At 42.0% G+C, this 21921-nt stretch overlaps 1 pseudogene; it reads left to right on the top strand.

Annotated features, from left to right (window-relative positions):
• Nucleotides 1–1713: 1713 nt before the first annotated feature.
• Nucleotides 1714–3505, top strand: LOC118846834 (annotated as a pseudogene).
• The last annotated feature ends 18416 nt before the right edge of the window (nucleotides 3506–21921 follow it).

Below are 21921 nucleotides of genomic sequence, written 5' to 3'. Positions count from 1 at the left end.
GTTGATAATTTACTGAAACTAGAGGAAGGGGTTCAGCAGACAGGGCCACAAACTCTTGGCAGCAACCTCATATGTTGTATAAATTAAAGAATCTCTCTGGGGATTACCTTCCTGAAGCTAGTTTCAATATCTCTCCCCCGCCTTCTACCCCAAGCCCCAACTCATTCAACATAGTTGGATGGACAATCTACTGAAGTGTTCCATCAGCACATGTATGTTAGATGGACAAATGAGCAATGAATTAGGCCCAGAACTGGAAGAGGAGGACAAGATGGATTGATTCTCTTTGAGAAATTGTATAAAACTTTTCAAGACTCCAAGTTTCTCAGTAAAATGAACACTTGACATTTAAAAATTTTCTAGCTACAAGTCATGTAATACCACATTCTTTGAAGATTTAAAATTAAGAGTCATCCAAAGAGAAATGGAGAAGGACACGGTCAGCATGAGCAGGTGGTGACACAGCAAATGAAGAGTTGTGCAGCCGGAAAGGACGATAGGAAAGGGATGCGTGACCGGAAGAAGAAAAAAAAAAGCACCAGTCACATAACAAGACTAAGAGACAACTAATGGATAGTTTTTTGTGTTCCATTGGTATTCATGTAATATCAAGTGACCCCAAGCCCAGGTTCCTAACTTGGGATCCACAGATTCCAAAAAAGTCCACGGATAGATTTCAAGGGATCTTTGTATTTGGATGGGGGTGGGGAGAAGAGAGAATCCATCTTTATTTTCACTAACCTCTAACTGAAATGAACATTTCTTTCAATTACCTAGAAGTACCACTCTGAGAAAGGCTCCATAATCTTTGCCGGGTTGCCAAAGGCACCCCCCTTCCCGGCCACAATAAAAAAAGTTAAGAACTCTTGATCTAGAACAAGGTCCCCAGTACATTGGTTGCACCCCGTCATGGAAAATTTATGAGGACATCAATGAAAGTTGCATGGATAGATTGCAATCTGTACCACTGGACCAAGTAAGCACATTAATGAGATCACAAGCGCACTAAAATACTGATGTAGAAAAAAGTCCATAGTGAGGAGCATTCTGAAAGAAAAAGACTACAGATAATGCTGTTGCTGTTGTTTTTAATGTTAAAGAGTAACTGAGAAGGCATCAACATATATCTTCTTTGTTCCTCCATAAGTTTACTCTCTTCCCTTTGAGACTAGCTCCAGTTTATCCTGTATGTATTTTGTTTGTACATAGTTGCATGCTGTTTCTCTCATTAGATTGTGAGCTCCTTGAGGGCAGGGACAAGTCTTTTTTTGTATCCCCAACACTTAGCACAGTGCCCGACCCAGGATAAGCACTTGACAAGTATTTGTTAATTTTCATGGATAGATAGACAGACAGACAGACAGATAGAGATATGAAATCTTTATGAGAACAGTCTGTGCATGTATGATAGGTATGTTTGACAAAAACATGAAAAGAAAGTAGGAAGGCTTTCATAGGTGATTTCTACAGCATTTCTTGATAGCTACACAAGCTGACTAAAAGATGCGGAAATTATAAGATCTTTTTCTATCTATTGTTTATTGATTTTTTTAAAAAAATGCGTTTGGTTCCCAGGCCAAGCCAAATGGCTACTACGCCAGCTGCAGCTGCGACTCTTCCTCCCCCTGCTCCTTCTCCTCCTTTTCCTTCCACTCCTCAGGAGCCACATATCCTGGCCTTACTGTACTACTACTTCCCTCAGCTAATATAAAATGGGGAAAGGAGAATCTTGTTGGGATAGGGAGGAATACTGATGAACCTTTCATGGTATTCAGTGCTCAGCTTTTCGCAGTGACTGGAGCCTCTCCTGCTAGTCAGGAAGTTATAGTAAAGTAGATACTCTGGAAGGATGATATTTGGGAAAACATCAAGATAGAGTGGATTTGCTCTGTTAATGAAGGACCAGCAGGTGCCCTTTGTGAGGAGCCCATGGCTAGAAGACATGACCTAAGAACAGTGAGCATCTGCTAAGGAATTACCACGCAGCTTGCTACATGAATGCTACAGTGGTTAGTTACACTTGTTCCGTACATGCAATGGCTCAGTGTAAACCATTCGGTGCCAGAAATCAGAGACGCCATTCAAGGGATTGTCGACGCCTTGCAAGTTTCATAGGAAATGGCTTCCACATGCTACATTACTGCAGCCCTCAGAGATTTGTCGAATTCCAGAGGCGAAACTTCTTCCAGAATCCCACCTATCATTCTATTGCAGTTTTTGCATATGGCCTTCCCATAGTTTGCAGAGAAAGGTGATCAAGGATCCTGTCTTCATCAGGATGCCAATGAATATCAAGTACTGCAACAAAAACCGGACGCTTTAGAAGGTGATTCTGTTACAGAGAAAGAGGCAGCTGGTGGGTCAGTGGATAGAACACTGGGCCTGGTGTCAGGAAGAACTGAGTTCAAACCCAAACTCAGACACTTCCTAACTGTGTGACCCTGGGCAAGTCACTTAACCTCTGATTGCCTTAGTTTCCTTATCTGTAAAAAATGAGCTGGAAAAGGAAATAGCAAACCACTCCAGTATCTTTACAAAGAAAACCCCAAATAGGGTCACAAAGGGTCAGATACGACCGAAGAACAACAAATCTGTTGTGGGGTTGGTGAATCACCAGCTGCAGCAGCAGCACCTACTTAAAAGAAAGGTTTATTTGATCAGTACTTCGGTATTCAGTTTGAAATGTGCAGAAGCTAGAGAGGAAGAAGTCACCATAGGAAAGGGAAATAAGCCTCCAGTTCAGCTGTTTTCTCAATGAAGAAGCCAAGTATCTTTTTACAAGACTAAATTGAGACTTGAGGAAGAAATCACCAAGCAGGTCCCAGCATGGCAACGAAATGCTTTGTACATAAAATCTTCCAAGGTTTGCTGGCTGTCTACTTACCCTGCTATTCAGATGGTTTGGTTTGTTTTTTTTTTTTTCCTGCAGGAGAAGGAAGATGTGAATGCTCAAGTTCTGAAGGATGTTAAATTTCTTCTTATGTCGAATGTATCAGAACTATGTTCACCAGAACTTCAAGAGAAAAAATAAGTCTCTCTGGGTGAAAATTCCAAGATCTAGAAGACAAAGAAGCAAACTTCAAGAGAAAAAATGTCTCTTTGGGTGAAAATTCCAAGATCTAGAAGACAAAGAAGCAAATTAATGGTCAAAGGCATCTAGCCAAAGCGGTGTTTCACAGAAGGAAGCTAAATATAAACCATTTTCTTCTCCTGGTGATTGTGGCCTCTAATGGCCATGGTTATTATGACTTACAAACAGTGCTAACACATCAGGGAAGGTCTAGTTCCTCAAGCCACTGTGTATCATGGTTTTTTAAAAAAACGAAATAAGATGAATGGAGTAAGGTTGAGGATGATAAGGTTAGCATCATGTGGTTGTCTAGTGGTGGAGACTGGCATATATGTTCTATTATATAGGCCTCACAGATTTGAATTAAAGAGAAAGCTTTACAATAATATTCATTTTGGGCTATTTCTTACTAGGTGTGAAATATTGTTTTCTTGATCATTTCTAAACTCCAGAGCTTTAGAAGATATTTGAGGTGGTTCTACATATTTTTACTTATATGCAGTCAAGAGAGTGAAATCAGATTTGAGAAAAGAAGGTTTATCTTTGGACTCTGCTGAATCTGTATAAAAGGAGCAAGCATGGAGACTTTTTTTAAAAGGCCTATTTCTTGTATAATTTTTTTAAAATATCCTAACTGGAAATGCCTTTTAATCACTGCCCTCTGTCTTGGCATTTAATTTCTCTTTCTGTTTTTCCCAGCCCAAGATTCAGCAATCAAATATTTATTGCACACCTGTTACTCCATCATTTGTTGTTACTCTTGCATGGTTCAAACCACCATTCAAAACTGCCCTTCCTTTTGCCTTACATAACAAAGTTTTGGCAGTAAGGTGATGCAGTGGATAGAGGGCTGGGCTTCTTGAGTTCAAATCTGGCCCCAGACACTTACTAGCTGTGTGACCCTGGGTAAGTCGCTTAACCTTCTTGGTCTCAGTTTTCTCATCTGTAAAATGAGCTGGAGAAGGAAATGGCAAACCACTCCAGTATCTTTGCCAAAAAACCCAAATGGGGTCATGAAGAGTGGACATGACACCATCACCACCACCACAAGAACAACAGAGGTGGAAGGAAAAGTCAAGTAATTCAGTGCTGCTGTCCATAGCCCATGGAAACATGGCTACAATCAAGTTATCTGTCCAGCCTAACTAGTTGACACAATCTGTTCTTTTGCTGGCATTTTATGACTACAAAATAAATTGTGATAACTATAAAAATTTTTAAATTTAATTTTAAAAATAATAAAAAGCATTTGGTAGCCAGATATTGAGGTAAGAGGCTATGATCCCTGATCTGCTTACTTGGGAAGATTAGGCTGGTGGATTGCTTGAATTCATGAGTTCTTAACTACAGTGAGCTAAAACTGATCAATTGCCCTTACGAGGTATAGCACCAATATGGTGAGCCTCCAGAAGGGGGTTGGAGGGTTCAGACACCATGAAGTTGCTTAAGGAGAGATGAGTTGGTGAGGTAGAAAGTAGAGTAGGTCAAAGCTCCTGCATAGATCAATGATGGGGTCAGGCCTGTGAGTGACAACTGAACATACAGCCTAGGTGAGATAGGAGACGTAGTCTAAAATAAAATAATTTTAAAGCTTCTGGCTTAATAGAACCAAATGAAATCTTGAACAAGGTGTCTCCTCTACATGAAATAAAATTACAGAAGATGTGACGGATAGAAATAACTTCATTCAAGAATCCCCTGTATGTTGACATAAAATGAAGTATTAAAATAGAGACAGGCTCCCCTAATATGTTCCCAGTGTCATGGAAGATGCCTAAGCCAAAGCCAAACAAAAGGATTCTTTTTTGGGGGAGATGTTCTGTAAATGATCCTGTTTGCAGGTAATATAGTATTAATTGTGTAGAGTCATGGCATGCTGCAAAACTTCCTATTGGGAGGCACCATGCATCAATGGAAAGAGTGCTGAATGGGAGTCCAAAGACTAGAGATCAATTTCCGAATCTGCCACTTACTACCTGTGTAGTGACTTGGGCAAGTCACTTAACCTCTTTGGGCCTCAGTTTCCTCATTTGTAAGATGAAAGTTGGACAAAGGTTCTTTGCAACTCTTCATTTATGTTTCTTTGAAATCCAAAGAAGTGTGAAAGAAATTCTTCTAATCACTCAAAATGGAAAAACAAACTGGAAAAACAAATTCATGTTGCCTAGACATTGGCATTCAATTCAGTAGGCAAGTCGCCAAATTAGTTCAAGATATATAATATGTAAACATGTATAGTGTGTGTGTGTGTGTGTGTGTGTGACCAACCACTGAGTAGCAGTAGGAAGGAAGGCTTGTCAACATTTGGGAAATTGTGCTGTCCTTTCAATGAGGTAGCTTGTTGTATTGAAAAGACCCTGATGTTTGAAGTTAGAAGATACGGTTCTGAATGCTGGTTCTGCTACTTTCTAACTATGTGACCTTTGATAAGTCACTTAAACTCTCTGGGTTTCAATTTCTATATAACAAAATCCAAAGTCTTTTTCAGTTCTAATCCTATACTTTCCAAGCAGTGACTATAGGAAGAAATCGACTTGGTATAAATAAGGAGTAAGAAGACTAGAAAGATAGGAAGGAGCCAGGTTAGAGAGAGCTTTAAAAGCTGAAGAGAAGATTTTATATTTGATCCCAGAGACAAGAGAGAGACACTCATTAAGGATGCTTTAGAATGGATTTCTGTTCGGAAACAGGTTGAACTAGATAACTTGTGAGGTCTCTTCCAATTCTGTGCTTATGATACTACGTCCTGAGTTCAAATGACATCTCTACCATTTTTTGAAGGTTTGTGTATAGGCAAGGTGCTTAAATTGAGGTTCAGTTTTCTTGTCTCTACAATGTTAGTGATAAGTTTTATACCAATTCAAAGAGTGGTGAAGAAAATGCTTTGTAATATGCAAATATACATGACTGTCATTTCAGATCTGGGGAACTCCTGGTATGAAATTCACTCCAATGACATAGACTGCAAACCATCTAAGATTTAGTAGCACATAGAATCATAGATCTAGAACCGGAAGGCTCTTCAGAGGCCATCTAGGCCATACCTCTCATTTTACAGATAAGCAAGCATCAGAGACAAGATCTGAACCTAAGTCCTCTGATTCCACAACTGTGTTTGGCAAAGACCCTACTAGGTATAGTGCCAATATGATGAGCCTCCAGAAGAGGGTTGGAGGGTGGGTTAGACTCAACAGATTTGTCTTGGGTTACATACCTAGTATTTGCACGCAAGTCAAAAGATCACCCTCATGATGTCATTGGTCCTCTTTGAGAATGAAGGATCAACATTAACAAGGTTGAGAGGCAGATTTGAACCTAGGCCTCCCTGACTGAGCCAAGCACTTTATCCACATGTCTTGTTACCTTAGTGGCTAGAACACAGGCAGTGAATACTCCTACCACCTGTCAGGCCAAGAAAAACCCTCCTCTACCCCAGAGCTTAAATAGTTAATCTGATAATAACATAATTTGAAGGGGAGGGAAGGGAAATAATCATAATTATAAAAGTTCGAAAACTCCATGATTTCCTCAATATGGGTGTTCCTTCCACTTATCAAATCCTGTATAAGCATAATTGTTGTGGCTTCTCATTCATTTCCTTCTCATATTCCATGGAGTCCAGGACAAACTATTTTCCTATTATTGTTCTGCTATATTTAATATTTGGCAGACTATGGTGCAGGTGGATAATTGTTTGGGGTCATTTTGTTGTTGTCTTGTAATTGAATGAAAATTCTGGGATGTAAACTAATCTGTAGATTCACTGGAAGCATTTTTGGTACGACTCCAATAACAGACAGGATGGATGATATGTACTATTTCCTGTCCCACGTGGTTTTCATTTCTCCTACTTGGTCGCTTTTATTTTGGGAGCTTTTATTCCACTAAGTTTGGAATTTATGAGTTTTCAGTGTGGCAGCATCTGTTAAAATGTTGTTCTCAAATGTCTGGCTGAGATTATGGGCAGCAATTATGTCTGCAAAACCCTACAATGCCAATTCGATTTATTTGCTGAATTCTTGAGGATATTTTGGGGGTATATTTGTAACATAGGGAGTTTGCATCTATTATTTTACTAATTATAATTGATAATGGTAATTATTATCATTCCTATGCTTAGTACTCCTCCAATGCCTCTTGGCACCTTCGAGATAACCCTGAGTTCCCAAAAGCCATTCAAATGGAACACAAATTCTCAGCAGGTCTCAGCAAGCTGAAGCAGTCTCCAGCGTGGAAACTGGCTATGATCTGCATACCAGCAATCCAAGGTCCGGTCTAGCTGAGTTTGGAATAGCTCATCACCAGGTTTTCAACCAGCAGCAACTCATCAAGACTGCCTATTAAGGTGGAATGTAAGCACCTTGAGGAGAGGGACTATTTCATCTTTGTTTGTTCCTGATAAAGTGCATTGTATGCTGGGGGTCAGTGGAGGGGTACAGATCTGTGATTTCATTCATGTAGGGAGCTCTCAGTGTGGAAACTCCTTTCACCAGTGTAGTTTGGCAATGGGACTATAAGTTAGTGTTTTAGAGAGTTACCTGGGGGAGGAGGGACTGAAGGCTTGAGTGACAATGCTTAGCTGGAGAGCATCCAGAAAAGAGCAACCAGCATAAGAAAGGAATGAAGAGACTCACATATGGAAGGGACCACAGCGAACAGTCATACAACCAATACAATTATCCCTTCCACATCTCAGGGGTTAGGATCAGAGCACCCCACCCCACCCCCACCCCACAACCTGGAAAATCCACATAAGATTTTTGGCCCTCCGTTTAAACCAGAGAAGTCTGAATTATTACAGTATAAAAGATAAAATATCTTGGTATTATACAACACTATACATATATTTTATGGATTTCTCAGTTTTAAAACTTTTTCTCTGTCATCTACTGGCCTTCACTTGTCATCTGTGGCTTCTGCAAAACTCCCCTAAAATTCCCATTTTATTTCTTATGCCGACCCATGATATTTCGAAACCATGATGGGGAAAGTTGTAAAGTGGAAGGGACAACTGTATGTGTCAGAAATAGTGCTTGAACCCAGGAATTTCTGACTCCAAGGCTAGTCCTCAGCCACTCTACCAGGCTGCATCTGGCTTCATACCTAGTACTATAATACATAATAATTATTATTTTTATACATAATACTTTAAATGTTTGTTGACTTGAATGGAGGGATCGTGATCTGTGCAATTGGAAAAACACCAATACCAATGAAATAATTCATCTTTGGAGGCAATGAAAATGTGTTATATCATTCCTACCACTGCTGGTTCTGTTATTATCATATTATGGTATTTCATCCCTGGGCTAGAGGCATCATGACTACACAGTACCCATCTATTCCAGCCTATCACCACATGCTGAATAGACTTGGAGCAGTCAGTGAAGGTCTCACAGATTAATGCCAGGATATCCCTTCACTGCCATGACCAATTAAAAAAGAAACAATCTCATTCGGGAATTTCCACTTGCATAGAGCAGACTACTATTTCTCTCGGCTGACCCCAAAGACGATGGATAAGGAAATATACATTGTAAATTTTTTACCTTTAAATCTGACACATATTTCCTGCCAGAGTTCTAGGTGACCCATTTCCAACTTGCCTTGAGGAGGCATTGAATGGTCCAAAGAGGAGGAAATGAAGCTCTTCCAGGATGTGATTTATTGTTAGAGATATCCTTGAGCTTGGGTGTCTGCGGGAAAGCACCAGTGAGAAAGGCGGGGAGAGTAGCGAGGTGGGGACCAGAAGCGGATGTGCTGAAACCAGCCTGTACCCCAAGCCAATTGTGAAATTTTCATTGTGAACATTTACACCTCAGAAATCTGCAAATGCTGCATATTAGGGCTTGATTTGTTATTTATTTAATACATAATTTAATTCATTCATTCATATTATTGTTAATATTGTTAATATTAACAATATCGATATTTGTTTATTCTATTGATTGTCTAAATATAAGAAAGTGATGGAGAAAGTTTTAATAATACAGATTAAACTTAAAAGTATGTCACAAGTACCTTGTTTTCCAGAGTCATTTATTAGAAGACCATTGATACAAGAGGTCCTATAGTAACGCCTGAGCCTAGTAAGACTTTGCTCACTTGGGTCTCACAACCTCACAACCTTTCTGCCCTTACCATGCATTCCTTCCCTTCATGCCCTTTTGGTTCAGCCAAATTGGCCTCCTTGCTGTTCCATCTCCATATCTTTGGACAGGCTGTTCCTCACATCTGGAATACAGTGTGGTTTAGTGGATAGAGTGCTGGAGGTGGAACCAGGGAGACCTGGGTTTAAAATCCTGCCTTAGCTGTGTGACCCTAGATAAGTCCCCTCAATTCTCATCTATCACTACCTCCCCCCAAAATTATCATGTATTTTTTCTGCATATATAAAGGCAGTATAGTAGATAGAGACACCGCCAGGAAGGCAAGAAGATCTGAGTTCAAGTTCCATCTAGGACATATACTAGCTCGTGTAACCCGGGGCTAATTACTTAGCTCTCAATGCTCTAGGTAACCCTCTAAATTTGTAAATTGCAGAAGAGGCGCCAACCTGCATTGGCAAAAGGAGTTTTCCTCGTCCTGGAGATCCAGGAACCGATGAAATCATACATCTAATCTCTAGCCTTATTCATATTTCTATATATGCATATATATACACACATATACGAATATAGATAGATATAGATATAGATAGATACATTAAATGTGCACATGCTGTCTTCCCCAATAGAATGTAGAAATTATGTCATTCCCTCCCCCCCCCCCCCCCAGTGCCTAGGATGCTGCATGGCACATTGTAGGGGTTTTTTTTTTTGGAGGCAATAGGGGTTAAGTGACTTGCCCAGGGTCACACAGCTGGTAAGTATCTGAGGCTGGATTTGAACTCAGGTCCTCCTAACTCCAGGTCTGGCATTCTATCCACTGTGCCACCTACCTGTTCTAGATGGAGCTTAAACCCTTTCATTTTATGGGTGTGAAAACAGAGATCCTAAGAGGATCATATACAAAGGAAGTGGTAAAAAGCAGGACAAGATCCCAGATCATCTAACAGCCAATCCTGTGCTCTTTTCACCATGTCATATAATCTTCTGGTCTGAGGAGGGGTGGGAATGTATATCTGTAGCCAGAATGGCCTTTGTTTTCTTTGAATGACTCAGTTTACCTCATTGAGCTTCCCTGGACGCTGGGGCTTGCTCTTCCGGGGCAGGACCAGAACTTCCTGTGTGATGAGTCATGGGGCTGGCTGAGGGGAGGTGTTAGCTCCAGAACCTGGTCTACCCTAGGGGGAGGAGCCAACTCAGGAACCAATCGGCCCTGGTCATTCGGGCGGAGCTTGATGATGTCAAAAACCCTATAAGAGGGGAGAGGACAGCTTGAAGTTCTTCTTTCCTTTTCCGGTTGGAGCCAGCGACAGTTACATCGTCAGTTACAGCGACCGTTACATCGTCAGTTACGACAGTTACGTCAGTTACAGACACAGACACAGCTGAGGCAGGAGCTGCCAGTAGCAGAGCTGATCTACGGGAGGAAGCTGAACAAAGACTTCAGTCCAGTGGGTAATCTTATTACCATAAAAGGGGGAAACATGATTTTGCTTTACGCAATCATGTTTCTCTGTAGCCTCCTGGTTACTCTTTCAAGGCGTACTTATTGGGCCTGGAAGATTATGATCAACATATCAAAATGGGGCTTCTGGTTCATGGGTTGGTTACTGTGGAGCCTAAATAAATGTTTTGATTCTTCTGCCTTCTACTTTGAGAGTTTCTTATATCCGGCGGTTCCGAACCTTTCAGACATGTTTATGATCCTCTTTGAGATTATAAACTCGGCCCTCCTGATACATTTGGCGTCACGAACAGGATCGCTAGGTATAAGATCTCTATTTAGAAGCAGAACAATTTCAGAGGAAGAGATGAATATCCCAGGATGGGAGGATCCATTTTATTCCTCCATAGCAAAAGAATTGGCTAAAAAAGCTGGACCCTGTGAAAACTGGGAACCAAGGCTACGGAGAGGAGATCCTAGGGATTTGGAAAAGTGTTTACGAGAAGTTGGGATTCAGTCAGGGGCATCACTATCTAGGCAAAGCTGGATAGTGTTATCAGCCTACCGGCTAGTATACGAAAGATTGAGATTAAGTGAAAGACATGGGGGCACTCCTACCCCACAGGAAGAAGAGGAATCTCAGATAGCAGGAGACCAAACTGACTCAAATGAGAACTTTTCTATTAATGTGGCTAAGAGCAACAGGAGACCAAAAAAGCCCAGAGTGCATTTCAACCCAGCCCAGAAAGAGCCTGACTGCCTGCTTCGTCCTAGCCATGGTGGCAGAGGAAGTGAGTGGGGAGAGAATGAGACAATGTTAGGGGTTGAGGCACAAAACACTACTGGGGTTCAGGATGTTCCTCACACAGAGAATAGGAGATGGTTAAATGATCAGACAAGGGCTCGACCCATACAAAGGAGGAAGACAGAAACCCGAGGTGAAGATTCAGTTACAAGGGAAATTCAGGAAGATTTCTCACCGCAAGAGGTCACAGATATTTTGAGTAGATTCAGCCAAAGAATAGGAGAACCATTGATATCTTGGATGGTAAGACTCAGTGATCAAGGGGCCGGTGGAATATCAGTAGATGGGACAGACTGCATGAGATTCATAGGTATCAGCCATGATCCTCTAGTTCAACAAGCTTTTAGGGAACATCATCAGCAAGGAGATGGTGATAGCAGGACTACTCTGTTGGCATTAGCCGCTGTGGGATGCAATAAGAGATATGCTACTGATTCTATGTGGCCCACTGAGCACAGACCCTGGTATTCACTTAGAGATTGTATCATGAGACTAAAGGAGGAGGTAATGAAGACTGCCATTATGACAGGAACTGCAGACAAATATTACAATGATTCAATGGAACTGCCTCATAGGAATTTAATAATTAGGACAGCTCCCCCTGCTTATAAACAACTAATTTTGAATTTATTACTTGGAGAAGTAGGGAGCCGTCTTACAACAGTGATAAATAAGATTTTACAGTTACATGACTTAGGTGACTGGGGAGGGGATAGATCTCCTCGAGAGAGAAGGGTGAATAACCAGCAAACTTGGCGCCAAAGGAGAGTAACAAGGAAAGAAATGTTTACTGCTTTATTGAGAGCAGGGGTAGGTTTTGAAATGATAGATGGAATTCCAACCAATGAATTATATAGAATGTACAGAGATAAAGGCCTTGATAACAGGAGAGATAGGGAAATCAGAACTGCTCCTGCAAATGCTACAGATGTTGAACCTTCATACCCAAGTGAATCACATGAAAGGGAATACTAGGGAACAGGCCGAGCCCCAGTCCAAATTAAGGAAATACACAGGCTGGATTGTAGACCTCACATTAACTTGACCATATATTGGAAAAATGGGTCAAGTACGGTAACTGAGGCATTAATAGATACTGGGGCCGAGGCCACCCTTATTTATGGAAATCCAGACAAGTTCAGCCATGGAACTCCTATTACCATTACAGGACTAGGAGGGACTGAAATATCAGCCAGACAAGTTAAATTGATGATGAAAATTGGACAGTTGCCCAAGAAAGAATATAGTGTGGTTATTGTGCCTATTCCTGAATACATCATTGGAATAGACATTTTGAAGGGTATGACCTTAAATTTACCTGAAGGGAAATACCAATTTGCTGTGAGGAAAATAGGCATTAATGCAGTCTTAGTGGGGAAAATCAAGATGGATCCAATCACTTTGCCCGAACCTTCTGAAGTAATTACTTTGAGGCAATATCGTGTGCCAGGTGGGCAAGATGAAATTGCCAACACTATAAGAGAATGTGTTGAGGCAGGAGTGTTAGTCCCTACAACTACTCAATGGAACAACCCTGTCTGGCCAGTCCGAAAGTCAGATGGAACATGGAGGATGACAGTAGATTATAGACAGCTGAACAAAGTGACTCCTCCCTTGTATGCTGCTGTCCCAGACACGGTTACTTTAATAGAGAGAATACAAAAACATGAAGGGACTTGGTATGCAGTTATTGATTTGGCCAATGCCTTCTTTACAATCCCAATAGACCCCAAGCAATGGAATCAGTTTGCTTTTACTTGGCAAGGCCGACAGTATATATTTACACGCCTGCCGCAAGGATATATTCATAGCCCAACTATTTGCCACAGGATTGTAGCTGAACATTTGGATGAATTAAAGTTACCTGGTGTACAGCTTACACATTACATAGATGACATCATGATACAGGGAAAGAATATAAAGGAGGTGGAGGAGAGTTTAGCATTATTAATTGACCATATGAAAAGCAAAGGATGGGAAATCAACCCCGCAAAGGTTCAAGGGCCAGCTCAAACTGTAAAATTCTTGGGGATACAGTGGAATAGAGGACTGCGAGAAATTCTCCCACAAGCTCGACAAAAAATCCAGGATTTTCCCACCCCTACCAATAAGAAAGAGGCCCAAAAGTTCATAGGGCTGTTTGGTTATTGGAGACACCACATCCCACATTTGGGACAGATTTTAAAACCCTTGTATAAAGTCACCAGAAAGAAATATGAATTTGACTGGGGACTTGAACAAAGTAGAGCTTTTGAGGAAGCAAAGGCTGCTATTCAATTAGCTCTAGACTTATGGCCTATGCAAAATGGGCCAGTGGAGTTACAAGTGACTGTACAAGATGACTATGCAAATTGGAGTCTGTGGCAAAAACAACAAAGCCGAAGTGTACCTTTAGGCTTTTGGTCAAGGAAACTGCCCTCATCTGGAGTGCAATATACACCTTTTGAGAAGCAGCTGTTAGCTGCATATTGGGCTTTAGTAGAAACTGAGCAACTAACTCTGGGTCATGAAGTGGTATTAAGGCCTGGAATTCCAATTATGACTTGGGTAATGAGTACCCCAGCTTCTCACAGAATTGGACATGCACAAGAGGCAAGCATAATCAAATGGAAGTGGTATATTCAGAATAGGTCCAGAGCAGGCAAAAATGGAGTTTCTGCTCTACATGAATCTGTGGCGAACATTGATACTGAGAGCAATGAAAAGCCCCTTGAATCTAAGCAACAGATGGTACCATCCTTAGTGAAATGGAATAATGGATATGACGGACTAAATGAAGAACAGAAGAAACATGCTTGGTTTACTGATGGGACAGCAAAATATTTAGGACAGAAGAGACATTGGAAAGCAGTAGCCTATAACCCCTGTACAAGGAGAACTCTGGAAAGTTCTGGGATAGGTGGAAGTAGCCAATATGCTGAACTGATGGCAGTGCATCAGGCCATCAGAGCAGAGAAAGGAGGACAGTGTCATATATTTACTGACTCGTGGGCGGTAGCTAATGGATTAGCTACATGGATGCCTATATGGAGGAATCAGAATTGGGAGATTCATGGCAAACAAGTTTGGGGTAAAGAGTTATGGGAAAATATATGGGACATGTCTTTGGTTACAGATCTGTCAGTTTTTCATGTTGATGCTCATGCAACCCTGACCACACCAGAACGTGAGTACAATGCACATGCGGATCGACTAGCAAAGATTGCTACTGAATGTATTGTCCCTACTCCGACTCCAACTGATGACCCAGCCTTAGCAAGATGGGTCCACCAGACTGCCGGCCATTTAGGGGTCCAGGCCACCCATCGATGGGCACAGGATCGAGGTATCAGTATTTCTCATGCGTTGTTAAAACAAATAACAGAGGAGTGTTGTATATGCCAATTAGAAAAAGAACGAACTCTTCCTAGGATAGTTACTGGAGAAATAGCAAGGGGAAAAGTTCCAGCCCAAATTTGGCAGATAGATTATATTGGCCCACTACCCCAGGATAAAGGATGTAAATATGTATGTACGTGTGTTGACACCTATTCAGGTGTACTAGTGGCTTGTCCTTATAAAGACGCAACTCAGAAAAACACCTGTAAAACTCTAGATATTGTAAGTTTATATTATGGAACCCCAATGCAGATTCAAAGTGACAATGGGTCACATTTCAAGGGCAAAGAAGTGAAAAGATATTGTGTGTTGAATAATATAGAATGGATATATCATATTCCATATTACCCACAAGCATCTGGGCTAATTGAAAGAATGAATGGATTGTTGAAAGAACAGCTGAGAAAATTAAGCTCAAATAATTCATATCGACATTGGAAGGATAATTTGTCTATTGCCTTACGTAATTTGAATAATAGGCCCTTAGGGGGGAGTACACCTCTAGCCAGAATGATGACCCCAAATCTGCAGATCAGAGAACAGCAAACATGTGAGATCCAAAACATTGAATTTTGGACTGTGAGGGAAGATGTCCCACTACCAAGTCCAGGAACACCTGGTTCAGCAGGATATGATTTACATTGTATAGAGAATTTTAGGTTAAATAGGAAAGAGATAAGAAAAACCCCTACTGGAGTATGTATGAGAATCCCCAAGAATCATCTTGGACGGATATTACCTAAACCAGGATTAGCGGCTCAAGGAATACATGTATTGGCTGGAGTGATAGATTCTAATTATCAAAAAGAAATTGTTGTGACACTCCAGAATATGGGTAAAAAACCTGTACAATTTTGTAGAAATGATAGGATGGTTCAAGTCATTATTATCCCCTGTGAAAAAATACCCTTTGTGAAAACTGACCCTCCTCCCAAAATAACTACTAGAGGGGCAAAAGGGTCTTGCTCCATTGATAGAATAAAGTCAGGAGCTAAGGTATGGGTAAAACGGAAGCCAGATGATATTCCAAAGGCTGCAGAAGTTATAGCCCATGGGAAGGACAACACTGTAACAGTTGTTTATTCAGGGGAAAATAATTACCAAATCGTACCCCTGAACCATATATTTTACCGTGAATAGGTTATAATAATAGATTCACAGACTATTCTTTTTGTCCTTTGTTTTGGCTAACCTTGTTGCTAGTTTTGTTTCCTTCAGGCTTAAGCACCCTGCACTTTCCGGTGACTGCCTAAGCATGTAGCATTCTTGGAATTCCTGCCAGCTCATTAAAGAAATGACCTCTGGAATGGGACTTTTTGGGGGCAGGGCCATCTCTACATCCAATTTCAGCATGAAGAAGCTATGGAAAATGAGACCTTCACCCCTCACCCCAAGATTTTGAGCCCCAATCGTTCAAGGGGGGTGGAAATGATGATAGTGTTCTGTTTACTTATTTTGTGTTATCCTTGCTGTGTTGTTTTATTGTTATGATATTATTGATCCTATGTAATGGATACAAGGATTTAGGGGTGGACATTTGAATTATTAATAATTATTTTGGGGATGATTGATTGAAAAGATTATTTTGCTGGGATCTAGGGGTGGATCGCATTTGAATCGTTAACCAATGTTTGGGAATGTTACTGAATGATATGTTTTGCTTTATAATGAATGATATGTTTTAGTTTCCTTTGTAATTGGATCACAATGTATGTTCTAGGATACATGGCTGATTAGATTATGTATCCTATAACAAGGGGTGGAGTGTAGCCAGAATGGCCTTTGTTTTCTTTGAATGACTCAGTTTACCTCATTGAGCTTCCCTGGACGCTGGGGCTTGCTCTTCCGGGGCAGGACCAGAACTTCCTGTGTGATGAGTCATGGGGCTGGCTGAGGGGAGGTGTTAGCTCCAGAACCTGGTCTACCCTAGGGGGAGGAGCCAACTCAGGAACCAATCGGCCCTGGTCATTCGGGCGGAGCTTGATGATGTCAAAAACCCTATAAGAGGGGAGAGGACAGCTTGAAGTTCTTCTTTCCTTTTCCGGTTGGAGCCAGCGACAGTTACATCGTCAGTTACAGCGACCGTTACATCGTCAGTTACGACAGTTACGTCAGTTACAGACACAGACACAGCTGAGGCAGGAGCTGCCAGTAGCAGAGCTGATCTACGGGAGGAAGCTGAACAAAGACTTCAGTCCAGTGGGTAATCTTATTACCATAAAAGGGGGAAACATGATTTTGCTTTACGCAATCATGTTTCTCTGTAGCCTCCTGGTTACTCTTTCAAGGCGTACTTATTGGGCCTGGAAGATTATGATCAACATATCAAAATGGGGCTTCTGGTTCATGGGTTGGTTACTGTGGAGCCTAAATAAATGTTTTGATTCTTCTGCCTTCTACTTTGAGAGTTTCTTATATCCGGCGGTTCCGAACCTTTCAGACATGTTTATGATCCTCTTTGAGATTATAAACTCGGCCCTCCTGATACAATATCCTAGAAGATTAGACAAGACATATGTGTACTTATACATACCCCTGCCACCCCCAGAACTGGCAAGAATTCCATCCTACCCCCAAGTCAAAGGATCATAGATTTAGATTTAGAAGGGACTTTAGACATCACCTAATCCGACTCCAGATGAGGAAACAGGCCCAGGGAAATCAAAAGGTTACCTCCTAAGACACACAGGGAGTAAGTAGCAGGGGTAAGATTTGAACTCTGGTCCTTGGGGAGTCAACACTCTGTCATCTAGCTTTTCCAGAAAGCACTCTGGAGATGAGATACTGAACTTAGTGCCCCTTGAGGGCTCGTGGAAGCCCTGTGGCGAGATGTGGCAGTTCAGTCGTCATCCTTTGCACCCCTTCCCTCACACTCCCTGAGGGAACCAACACCTAGAATGTTCCTTTGATTAAAGGTGCCTGAACAGTTCTGGTCCCATCTCATCTTTCCTGCCATGCTCTGAGAGACTGTTTCCCTCGAAATCGATACCCTCCAAAGGATGCCAGAAGACTACTTATTGAATTCCCTTTCTGTAATAGGAAGACAGACTATATTTCAAACGGGACGTATTAGTCTTGCTAAACGCTTTCTAAAAGTCCCCCCAGCCCCATAAGTACCTAGCTCCCCTTCATAATCACAGATCGCCTGCTGACAGCGTGCTCTGGTTTCAAATGCCTTCTTGGGACCGATGAAGTATTTGCCGTCTAACGGGCAGGCAGAGCTGAGCCCTCTGCGCCCAAATAGGAGGGGCCACAAATGGTCACATAGTCTAGATCTCCCTTAAAACACTTTTCGGAGAGTTCAGGCTACCCTCCTTTTCCTTGCCAGTGGCAGCTTGTTTGGAATTCCTGCCCTTCCCAGAGCTTTACATGGGCGTCCTGGGCTTGCTCTGCCAGGCACAGTTGCCACATTCCACTTTAGAGAATGCTGACTTGTAGTCAGGAGAAGGGGTGGGAGGAGGAGAGGGGTGGAGGAGAACAATTCCTGGCTGGGTTTCAGGTTTTCTAAGATGACCCAAGTCCCAAAGCAGGAAGTAACTATTTACATAGCCAGGGGCTTTCCCTCCCCCATGGGAAGTAACTGCCTTTTCCCTGCTACAAAATGCTGTGCAGCCTTGATGGAGAGAGGTCTGCCTCTGAACCTATGTGATGCTGGAGACAAAGCAAAAAAAACAAAGAAGCCTCTCTGACCCTCAGGCTTCTGATTCCAACTTTCAGAAATCTTACTCAGAAATCAATACAGAGATCCATTTCTGTCAGGAGCACCATCTGCCAATAGAGAGGACCCAAATATAAACGTATTTGGAAAGGGACTCCCCTTTCTCTCCCCCACACTAATTACCAAAAGCACAGTGGCCACACCCTGGTAAAACCCAAAGAGTGATTAAACCAGGCTGAGGATAACTGACCGGCCTTAAATTCTTGTGTGAGTTAGGGCGACATCTACCCCAAGCCTGTGAAGACTTCCTGGCCAAATGGGCAGATGAGAACAATCTGTTTCAACAGCCACGAAGGCAGCTGAAGCAGGCACTGTGGAGCGCTTAGAGCTTGGTCAGACGTCAAAGAGGCCAAAGTCCTCACTGCATCCTGGGCCATCACCAGTTAGACTGACTTTTGTCCTGCCACTGTACTTCAATAACGCTGGAAGATAGTTTGAGGCTGACAACTTTGTGCAGCTCTGCCTCGCTTAAATCCAGTTTACTCTAAAGTCAAGACATCACCCCATGAAATTGCTGGTCTTCTTTGAAAACAAAGGACAAACAACAAATAACAAGGTTATACAGCTGCACAGGCCCACAACGGGCCCTAATGCTTTGCTTTGGAAGTGGAAGGCTCAGGAATTTAAAAGAAAAGCCTCAGTTAACTGATTAAACTTTATGCAATAATAATAACAACAAACATTTAGTGCTTTAGGAGTTACAACATTTGATCCTCACAACATTACTGTTATCCCAGATTTACAGATCGTAGGATCATTGATCTCAGCTAGGAGGGACCTCAGAGAGCATCGAATCCAACTGCTTCAATTTACAGATGAGGAAACTGAAGTTCAGGGGCTTAAATGATTTTCCCAAGGTCACACAGACAATAAGCATCAAAGGTGGGATTTGAGCCAAGGTTCTCTAATTCTAGAGCTAGTGCTCTTTCCACTGGAAGACTTCCTACTCTAAAAGGAGTTGTGTGACCTCTCTCTCCCCTCTCCTCTTCAATCTCTCTCTGTCTCTCTTCTGTTCTCTCTTCTTTCTTTTCTCTCTTTTCCCTTTTCTCTTCTCTCTCTCCTCTCTTTCTTTCTTCCTCTCCTTTCCTCTCTCTTTCTCCTCTCTCTCCTCTCTCTCTTTTCTTTCTTCCTCTCTCTCTTTCCCCTTTCTCTCTTCTCTCTCCTCTCTCTCTTTCTCTCTCTCTCTCCCTCCCTCCCTCTCTGTCTCTCTGTCTGTCTCTCTCTCTCTCTTTCACACACACACACACACACACACACACACACACACACACACACACACTTAACCCATATTGAAGAGTAGGGACCAGCCCTGGTGGATAGTGGTCCCATCATATGGTACCAGGTGGTGACTTGGCAAGAGAGAAAGAGCATCAATGAGAGAAGCTAGGAAAGGAGTTGGAGATGTCTAGAATCATGGAAGAAATAGCGTACACTATTCATTACTGGCCTTATGCCTTCACTGGGTAAGGAGAGTCATGTACACTGAATAGGTGTTAAGGGATCCCTGGAAAAAGTGGTTTTCTTGACACTATTGAGGAAGGAGAGGATAGTTTTTCTGACTGTCAAGATCCTCCACGTTGGCAGAACAGTCTGTGTTTTCTACCCAATGAAATGAAATCTTCCTCATTCTCAATTACCTGTTAGTCTGAGTGCTTATAGGTGAGTGAAGGACACTTTAGGGAAGAGCAGACCTCAGGCAAATGCTAATGTTAACAGGAAAATTCTGAGTGAGGGAAACCAAGCCTGTCAGTCAAGAGACCCTTGGCATTTGTCAAGTGCTGACTGTGCACCAGGCACTGTGCTAAGTTCTGAAGACACAAAGAAAGGCAAAAGCGTGGTCCCTGCCCCTGAGGAACTCACATACTAATGGGGGAAACAACTGCTTTGTACAAGTAAGACACATACAGATTAGAGGGAAGGTGATCTTGGAGGGAAGGCATTAGCAGTGGGAAAGACCAGGAAAGGCCTTCTTGCAGAAGGCAGGATTGAGCTGAGTCTTGAAGGAGGCTTGAGCATCAAGGTGGTGGGTGCAGTAGATAGAGTGCTGGGCCTGGAGTCAGGAAGACATGAGTTCAAATCTAGCCTCAGAAACTTACTAGCTGTGTGAACTTGGGCAAGTCACTTTACCCTATTTGTCTCAGTTTCCTCATCTGTAAAATGAACTGGAGAAGGAAATAGCAAACCCCTTCAGTATCTTTACCAAGAAAACACCAACTGGAGTCACAAAGAGTCAGACAGGACTGAACAACAACAACCTGAAGGAGGCCAGAAAAGCCAGAAGATGGAGGTAAGGAGGGAGAACATTCCAGAAATGGGGAACAGCCAGTGAAAAAAGAGATGAAGTTCTCCTGTGCAAGGAACAGCAAGAAGACCAGTGTCTCTGGATTGTGGAATCCATGGAGAAGAATTTCGTAGAAGAAGCTGGGAAGGTTTAAAGAGGCCAGGTAGTGAAGAGTTTTAAATGCCTGGGAGCCACTGGAGATTATGGAGTACATGATCCTTAAGAAAATCACTTCAGGAAAATCCCTGGCAGTTGAATGGTATATAGATCAGAACAGGGAGAAATTGAGGCAGCCAGCCAACCAGCCAACCAGGAAGTGAGTTCCTGTCTCTAATTTACTCTCCTGCTTCTCCTTTGAGAAGATTTCAAAGCTTCTCTGGCGCCTTCACCACTCTCATGCCTCAGATGGGAGGCTCCTGATAGTCAGGGACTCATCTTTACTTGGTAAAATTCAAGAAATCCATCTTTCTGTCAGATACGAACCCAACGATCCTTAGATAATCTTGCCTTAGTCCCCAATCATTGTATGATTTTTAATTTTGTCAGCTAAAACTTCAAAACTCAATAAAAATAGGCACTTACAAATAATAGAAGAACTGTTACCGCGGTTCAGCGTGCAGAGATATTGGGAACCAATTTTTTTCTTTCTTAGTAAAATAACAATCACCATAATTACTCTTATTATTTTCTTTGTCTTCTCTTTACAACTCTTCTTTTTGACCTTTCTCCCAGTCCATCCTCCCAACCTTCTCCAAAAGCTGGTAGCCATCTTCTACCTCTCCAACTCAATGCTTCCTGGAATTCCCCTCCTTGTTCTCCCCCCATCATCCTTCAGTCTCAGTTGGCATCAACCCCAGCCCTAGGGTAGGACATTAGGTGTTAATTAAACCATCTAAGCACTGGCAGAATTAATGTATACCTCTGAGGGTCTTCCAGACTAGTAGTTTCCATAGTAAATATTCCCCGTGCCTCCGGGGGAATTGGCCTTCTTAAGCCAATTTTTTTTTTTTTTTTACAGCATCAAACTTAATGCCATAGGTACCTGCCCTCTATTCTTCCTATTTAAATGGAAAATTCAAAGAACATGTCCAAAGCGGGGCATCTTCTGCTGTGAACAA

Source organism: Trichosurus vulpecula, chromosome 4, assembly GCF_011100635.1.
Source record: "Trichosurus vulpecula isolate mTriVul1 chromosome 4, mTriVul1.pri, whole genome shotgun sequence".
In the NCBI taxonomy this organism is placed as follows: domain Eukaryota; kingdom Metazoa; phylum Chordata; class Mammalia; order Diprotodontia; family Phalangeridae; genus Trichosurus; species Trichosurus vulpecula.
Note: the sequence above shows the minus strand (reverse complement) of the source record. Positions and strands in the feature narration are given on the sequence as shown.